Below are 8,651 nucleotides of genomic sequence, written 5' to 3'. Positions count from 1 at the left end.
GTGAGCATCATAGAATGCCAATTTACTAGAAGAAAGTATTCTTGTGTTGAGGGAGTACTTGAGTGGAGGCCCAATGTACTTCTGCTAGAATTGGGCAAAGTTTTACAGAACAGATCATCAGTTTTACATTCAACTATCCATAAATATTTTGTTTGATCTCATTGATTGCAATCCCTTCCATGTAATATGACTTATCTTTTCTTCCTCCCTGTGTTTCCTGCCACCCTATCAGTCCTCCATATTTTTGAAGCCTTCTGAACTTTGATCTTGGGAAAATACTGCCCTTTGGATTTTAAATGACTGATTATGCAGCCCAAGAACAACACAAATTTTATTCTTGAAGTCTTGTTTTTTAGGCTTGTTCCTGGCATTATCATGGATGCTGATTCTGAAAATTGCATTGCGTAGACAGCATCAGCTCTAGTTTCTTAGATATGGTATTACAATATATTTTCAGCTATTAAGTTGTACTAATTTATGAATTTATAATAATACCTTTAAATATAAGAAGAATTCAGACCCACAAATTACAAGATAAGACAAAAAAGTAAGACAATTGAAAAAGAAATATATATTAAAGGATTTCTAAGGGAAGATATACATGGACCAATTGTGTCTAGTTGTTTATACACTGAGCTTTCAATCCTATTGTCAGAGATTCCAATCCACCAGTCACTCTGCAGTCACCCACCTCCAGGGAGAAGAGAGGAAGTTCCCAGATTATCATGTGAAGATCACGACTACCAGGAGGCATCACCTAAATGTTTGGAAACCCAAAGAGACAGTTCTTCTCTGTCCTATAGCTTCAATGTGAGTTAGAATTGATTAGATGACAGCAGGTTTCTCTTTTGGGTATGGTACACCATGCAATATATGCAAAGAAAACAAGTTGGAAACTGCAAAGGCAGATCACAGCTTGAGAAGAATGGAAAAGAAAGAAAGAAAATGGAAAAGATACACGTATGGAAGGTGTGAGGGAAATTTTAGAGTGTGGTGAAGTATTAAACTTCGTAGTAATATTCATAAATACTTTGAATATCTGAATTTTGCTTCTTTAAATTATGCAGCAAACATTTCAGAATAAATTTTAAAATATAGAGGTCAATGGATAATTTATGTTAAATGTTTCAGAGGTAAGATTGACTCCAAGTTTCTTTATAACAAATTTTTTTTACTTTTCTTTGATTTTCTGTGCACTGGTGGAGAAGTTGTGACATCATATAACAGCACTGGAATATTTTAATTTTAATAAAGAAGTTTGAACCCTGACAGACCCATTTTGGAATTGAGACCATTAGAGTCTCTATTAACTGTATCAAATTTACTACCAGACAGGCTATTATGACTTATAGAAATCCTATTGGACAGTGGGTTAGACAGGGTTGAGTAGAGAAACAAATCCAGAGACACTCATATATGTATAAGACAGAGCTTTATATCAAAGGGCAATTGTATATTGAGAAAACATCCAGCCCAATCCAGATCAAGTCCATAAGTCTCATATTAGCCCACAAGCCTAATACTAGTCCATAAATTCCTCTTTAGACTCATTCAGCACATACAATGATGATAAATAAAGTAAGATCATAGGTCTGTAGGTGGAAGGTCCTATGGATCCAATGGTGGTATATGCATCTCCAGGTTTCTGGCTGCCATCAGTATGGCTCCAGGTGGCCAGTCAACAGGAAGGTGAAGCAGAGAGAAAGAGTGTCACCCACCTCCAGGGAGAAGAGAGGAAGTTCCCAGGATCCTCATGAGAAGGTCAGCCTACCAAGAGGCATCATAAGGCTATGACCTGATTGACAGGATAAACTCCATCCCTTCATTCTTATTTATCAAGTTGACATGAAATTATGTAACTACCACAGACAAAGTGGAAAATCTTCTGTGGGTTGCCTAGGCTGCAAATCTCTTGCAGACTGCCTGGAGGGCTCGAATAACCGACCGTATGGTTAGCAGTCAAACACATAATCCACTATAGCGTCAGGATTATTTATTTATTTACTGTACATTCACTCTTTAATTTCTGGCCTCCCTTTTAAAATAACAACGTGGAACTGCCTGCTGCTCAATTCCAAGCTCATGCAATTTTCACTGTTCAAATGCATCTTTGGATAAAAGGACACGATGTGAAGTGTAACTTGACCTAAATATTTAATATAATATGGGATAACTTAAATAAAGCCATCATACACTTCCTCTATCTCAGGATAGCTAACCCTACATTAAAATATCCTGATTTTTTAAATGGGTAACCAGAACGAGAAGTACATATGGTATATATTCTGTATCACAAAAACTAGTGCTGAGAGGAGAAAACTGGTGCCATTTTTAAATAAGCAGTTCAAATATACCCAGAAACAAGTGGAACATTTGATGCTTGTTGTTCCACATATATAAGTGACTTCTTTTTTCTCTCTAGCTGCTCCCATGATTCTCTCCTTATCCTTGATGTGATTAGGAGGATGTGTGTTTTAGTATTTGGTGTTCTCTCTGCTTCTTGGCTGGTTATTATGATAGGTACATAATTTCATGTCAATTTGATAAGTAAGTTTAGGGGTTGAGTCTAGCCTGTCAATGAAATCACAGCCTAATGATGCCTCCTAATAGGTGTGGCTTTCTCGTGAGAATTCTGGGAACACTCACTCTGCTTCACCCTCCTATTGACAAGCAATGTAGGGCCAAGCTGAGACAAGCAAGAGCTGTGGAGATGCTTCCAGTGTCACTGGATGTAAAAGTCTTTGCACTAACTAGCCTCTGATTTTCCTGAATTTTGCATCATCTTATGTGCTGTGTGTCTGGAGAGGAATTTATGGACTAGTATCAGACTTGTGGACTAATATCTTACCTTTCTGAATTTTTTTTTGGGTGTCCTCAAGTTTGCTGATTTGATTTTGCATTTCTTCCATTCTGTTTGTCAAATCTTGTTCCTTGTTTTTTATTTCTGTTATGTCATTCTTAGTTCCTGAATTTCCTTTGGGGGTGAGGTTTCCAGTTGTCCCATCTTTTTCATCTGTTTTCAGGATTGATCACCTAATTTCTTGTAGGGCCATGAACATCATTCTCTTGTATTCTCTATCTTGAAGTTCAAGGGCTTCCATTGTGTTTGGGTAATATTCAGTTGTTGACTTTTGTTTCTCTTTATTTTGGGGGGCAGATGCTGATGTCTATTGTTTGCACTGTATAGTGTTTGAGGTGTGGATCATATGTAGGATTCTGGGTTGTTTATTGAGTAGAAGTTTCCTCTTTAGATTAGAGGAGGATCAGATATGAGCTGGCAATCATATATGGAGATGAGGGAGTGATATTTGGTTGAGTAGGAGGAATAGAATATAGGTGCTCAGCAGTAAGCTTTAAGTAGTCGTATTAATCTTAAGAAGACTTCCTGTTAAGTAAAGTAGTTTTTGATGAGATGGAAGAGCGTTATAAGAGATGTAATATTATTTAGTAGGTTGTAAGAGAGTGGGTGTTACTGAGGTGAAAGAGCCAGGTCTTGGAGTAATTGTGGTTGGGATAGGTGAGGAGTATATTAAGAAATCTACCAGAGTCACTTATTAACCCTATATATGATATAAGGAGAGGACAGCTGTTCTGATATTGTGTGTCTAATAGAAGAACCTTTTATTATGAGTTTCTGCATGACTCAGTACAATCTGTTCTTTGTGTGTGGGCCCAGGGTAGAATTAGGCTACTGGAGTCGGGGTCCAATATGGGGGGAGAGGGAGACCTTCCAATCAGGAGGCAGCATAGATCACAATAGCAATCAATTGGAAACAACCTAAAGTCTCATCACTAGAAAATTAAATAATAATTAAAGAATTCTGGTTTGCACAAAATGGAATATTACGCATCACCCCCCCCAAAAAAAAACAGTGATGAAACTATGAAACACCTCAAGACATGGAAGCATCTAAAAGATGTTATACAGAGTGAAGTTAGTTGATCACAAAAGAACAGATACTGTATGAGCCCACTGCTGTAGGAACAAGCAGCAGAATGGGAACAAGTTCAGCCTTGTAGGGCATCCAGTCTGCTGGCCAGGGTGGCCAGACAGCCTGGTTGAGAGTTTGTTACCAATGGACCACACACCACATGCTCTAGTATATTGAAGGTCACTTTGCTGGAGGGTGGCTCACATTAGCTGGGATTAAGTGGTCAAGGAAGGGGAAGGGGATATTGTCTATTGAGTCTGTTGAGAGGATATTGTCTACTGCCAGGTAAAACTATGATCTATAAGACTCTCTGCCATAAATTAAAAAGGAGGTTTTCAGAGGGAATCAAAGGTAGATAAAAACAAACAAACATAGATCATAGATCCAGGAATATGTTTTGGGCTCACACTAAATCCAACCCCCAACTTAAGAGCAATTAATTCTTACATCATGGCCATACTTGACTACTGGCCCTCCAGAGAGAACACAGAAGATATGGGAGATACAGCAAAATGTGGTGAAGAAATTAGATGGTGCCAGGTTATCAGATAAAATAGACTCTGAGGTCTTAAAGGCTTGTCTACAAATAATAAGCCATCTAAGTGAGATGTCAGCTAAGTTCACATGGAAGAAGCACACCATCATCAGTCACTGAAGGATTGTAAATCACATAATCCAGAGTGGAAGTTGAGATCAGTATTAAAGCCTAACTTATGAAACTCCAGTTTTCAGAAAGCTATGGATGACAGTGGTAGCCCAAGATATATTTGTGGGAACTCTATAGGAAATAAACCTCTGATGATCTCCCTTTATCCATAATTGAGGGATGAGTGGAAAGTGGTTACTATATAGAGTGCATTGGAAATAAAAGTATAGAAGAGCAAAGGCATAAGCTGACTTGAACAGTTAAAACTTCATCAGTTGATTCCAGCCTCTGATGCATGCTGGACAAGATCTGGGTTTCAACTATTTCTTTTTTGTTTTTTGTTTTGTTTTCATTTTAGAGTTTATCTCAGAGGTGTTATGTCATTGGGGGATGGTCACCCTTTTGAAGTTGTGCTATATTATCTTTCTGTTTCTCAGTATATGAAATCCAGGATTGATTTACCTATAGGGACAGAAAGTAGAAAAAGGGTTTTGGAGGGGGAAGGGGTACAATGGTGGGTGGAGACTAAAGTGGTCATGTGGGGGGAGGGATAAAAGTGATACAATGTCAAGAGTTCAGCAACAAAACGAATGTTTGGAAACTGATTATGGTAGCAATTGTACAATAATGCTTGACGTTATTGAACTATGCACAGGTATGATATATATTGACTCCTAATCAATAACACAGTTTTTAAAACCTCATGAACAAGGCAAAGGAAAAGAACCACACAATCATATCAAAAGAAGTAGGAAAACTGATAATATTCACCACCCATTTCTGATAAAACATTTAATAAAATATGAATAGAAGGAAAATTATTCAACATAATAAAGACCATATCTAAAAATCCAACAGCTATTTTCATATTCAATGGGGAAAATCTGAAAACACTTTATCTGAAAATGGGAACTGGACAAGGTTGACGTGATTTCCACTCTTTTTTTTTTTTTATTTCCACTCTTATTCACTATTGTACTAAAAGTCTTAACGAGAAAGATTAGTCAAGCAAAAGAAATCAAGTGATTACAATTGGGCAAATAAGTGAATCTCTCACTATTTGTATATGATATGATTTTATATAGATATAACCCAAAGGACTGTACCAAAAGAATGTTGGACAAGATTGAAGGATTTTGTAAAGTATCAAGATATAAGGTTAACAAGTTGGAATCTATTGGATAACTAAATACCAATGAAATGAGCTCTGAAGAAGACATCAACAAATTAACATTTACAATAGCCACATAAAAGATGTAATACTTACACATAACCCAACCAACAAAACAAAAAAAAACCATACAAAGAAAACTACAGAATACTAATAGCAGAAATCAAGAGAACTACACAAATGGAAGAATATCCCATGTTCATGGATAGGAAGATTTAATACTGTGAAAATTTCCACCTAAAGTCATTTATAAATAAATGCATTTCCAATTCCAATCTCAACTTCATTCTTTAAGGAAATGGAAAAGATAGTTACCGACTTCATTTAGAAAGGAAAGAGACCAAATATAAGCAAAGAACTACTTAAAAGTAAGAACAAAATGGGAGACCTTTTACTACCTGACCTCAGAACTTATTACACAGTTTCAATAGTTACTACAGTCTGGTACTGTTACAATGATAGATACATAGACAGTGAAATATAATAGAAAACTTAGAAATAAATACATCCACTTATAGGCAACTGATTTTCAACAAATGACCCCAAAACATTATATGGGAAAGGTGGACCCTTTTCAACAAATGGTGCTGGAGATATTGGATCTCACTCCAAAGAAGAATGAAACAGGACCCATAACTTGCTTCAACCACAAAAATGAACACAGATATATCAGAGACCTAATTGTAAACCCCAGAGCTAGTATCAGTGAGAAAACTGGGACATACTTCAGGATCCTATTGCAGAGAATACACAGACAAAAATATTAATAAAGGAAGCACATATAGTGAAAGACAAAATAGATGACTGAAACTAATTAAAATAAAAATGTACATCAAAAGAACTTATCAAGAGTAAAACAAGAGCCTACAGATTGGGAAACAATTTTTGGCATTGACAAAATGGACAGGGGAGTAATTATTAAAATCTACAGACTAATGTAACACCTTAACAAAAAAAACAATAAATAATCCAATTAAAAGGTGACCGAAGACATGAATAGACAATTCATAAGGGACTACTTTTGTTGTTGTTGTTTTACATTGTTTTTAAAAAATTATTAATCATTTTATTGGGGGGTTCTTACAAATCTTATAACAATCCAGCATTCAATTGTATTAAGCACACTTGTTCATATGTTGCCATCAACATTTCCAAAACATTTTCTTTCTTGAGCCCTTGGTATCAGCTCCTCAAGGGACTACATTTGAATGGCTAACAAAAGCATCAGGAAATGCTCATGATCATCAGCCTTCCAGGAGATGTAAATCAAAACAGCAATGAAATATCACTTTATACTCACAATTATAGCCACATTTAAAAACAAACACCACCACCACAACCCCACAAAAAAAGAGAACAACAAATGCTATAGAGGGTGAGAATAGATTCACCCTCTTATACTCTGCTGGTGGGCTTGTAAATGCGTACAACTATTGTGGAAATGATATGGTACTACTTGAAACAACTAGAATTAGAAATACCATATGACCCACCAATATGTCCTTTGCTGGGCATATATCACAAAGAAGTGACAGAATATGTGTAGACAACCATATACTTTGCAGCACAGTACACAATATCAAGAAACTTAAAATAGCCTAAATGCCAATCAACAGAAAAAACTCTGCTGCATACACACAATGGAATTATATGTATACCCTCCCTGCCAATGCAAAGATGAAACCATGACCATCTCATGGCATTGATGAATCTGGAAAATATTATACTGAGTTAAATTGTCAATCACCAAAAGACAAATATTGAATGAGTCCACTACTATTAGGATAAACATCAAGATGAAGACAAGCATATGCTCTTATGCCATTTGCTCTTCTAAATGGCAATCACCCAAGAAATGAGGTGGAGAGTCTGATTAGTGCCCATAATCATCCCCTTTACATGTACATTTTAAAAACTACTTGGACAGAGTAGACCATACCTCAAATGGGGTCAGTTTCTCAAGATGGAGGGATAAGATCATTCAGTTGCTGCCATAAGGCCACTCCCATTCATCAGACATTCCAACAAGTGATAAGCTAACCTTACTGGAAATTCAAGTCAAGCCAGGGGGAGGGAGCATGTTAGTCTAGGAGAATCCAATTACACTTCTTTGGGTGGGCAAACCAGGTGGAGCAACGCCCCCCCCCCCCCCCCCGCCAAATAAAAAGTTAAAAAGAAAAGAAAAAACAAAGCTTAAAATTTTTATATAGAACCCAAAGAGAGAAAGGCCCTGTACTATGTTCCTAATTGAACACTTTTGACTTAGTTTTTATTCAGTCCTAGGTGACCCAGGTCACATACTGTGGAGTACTGGGACTATAGACTCTGTTCCTTTGAGGTGCACAGCATCCTTCACAGCCTACACATGAAGAAATAAATGCATAAACCCCACTAAGAGAACTAGGCTCAACTTCAAATTATATGTAGCAGATTTTTTTTAATTTGTTTGTCACTATTTTTTTAATAGCTAGGAATAATTGTATAATTAAAATCTATTTTTACTTTTTAAAATCTTTGAAATTATTATTTTTTATATTCTTTTTCTGCATACACACTTTAATTTTAATTTTTAATTATTATTTAGAAGTTAATACATATATCATACTGTAGTTTAATCATGTCAAGCAGAACTGTACACTTACTACCACAGCTTCCAAACATCCTTTTCTTCCTAGTTTCTTCACATCACCTCCCATTTACCCTCCTCCCCCACCACACTACTGTACTTCCACCCCCTGTGTGCTAGACAGGGTTCTCTAGAGAAACAAAACCAGGACACTTAGATAGATAGATGGATAGATGGATAGATGATATAGATATAGATATAGATTTAGATTTAGATTTAGACGTAGACATAGATATAGATAGATATATACAGAACAAAGGAATATAACAGCTAATC

The sequence above is a fragment of the Echinops telfairi genome, unplaced genomic scaffold, assembly GCF_000313985.2.
Source record: "Echinops telfairi isolate 266 unplaced genomic scaffold, ASM31398v2 ScPeMD7_44;HRSCAF=162, whole genome shotgun sequence".
Lineage (NCBI taxonomy): Eukaryota > Metazoa > Chordata > Mammalia > Afrosoricida > Tenrecidae > Echinops > Echinops telfairi.
This window is presented reverse-complemented; position numbering follows the sequence as displayed.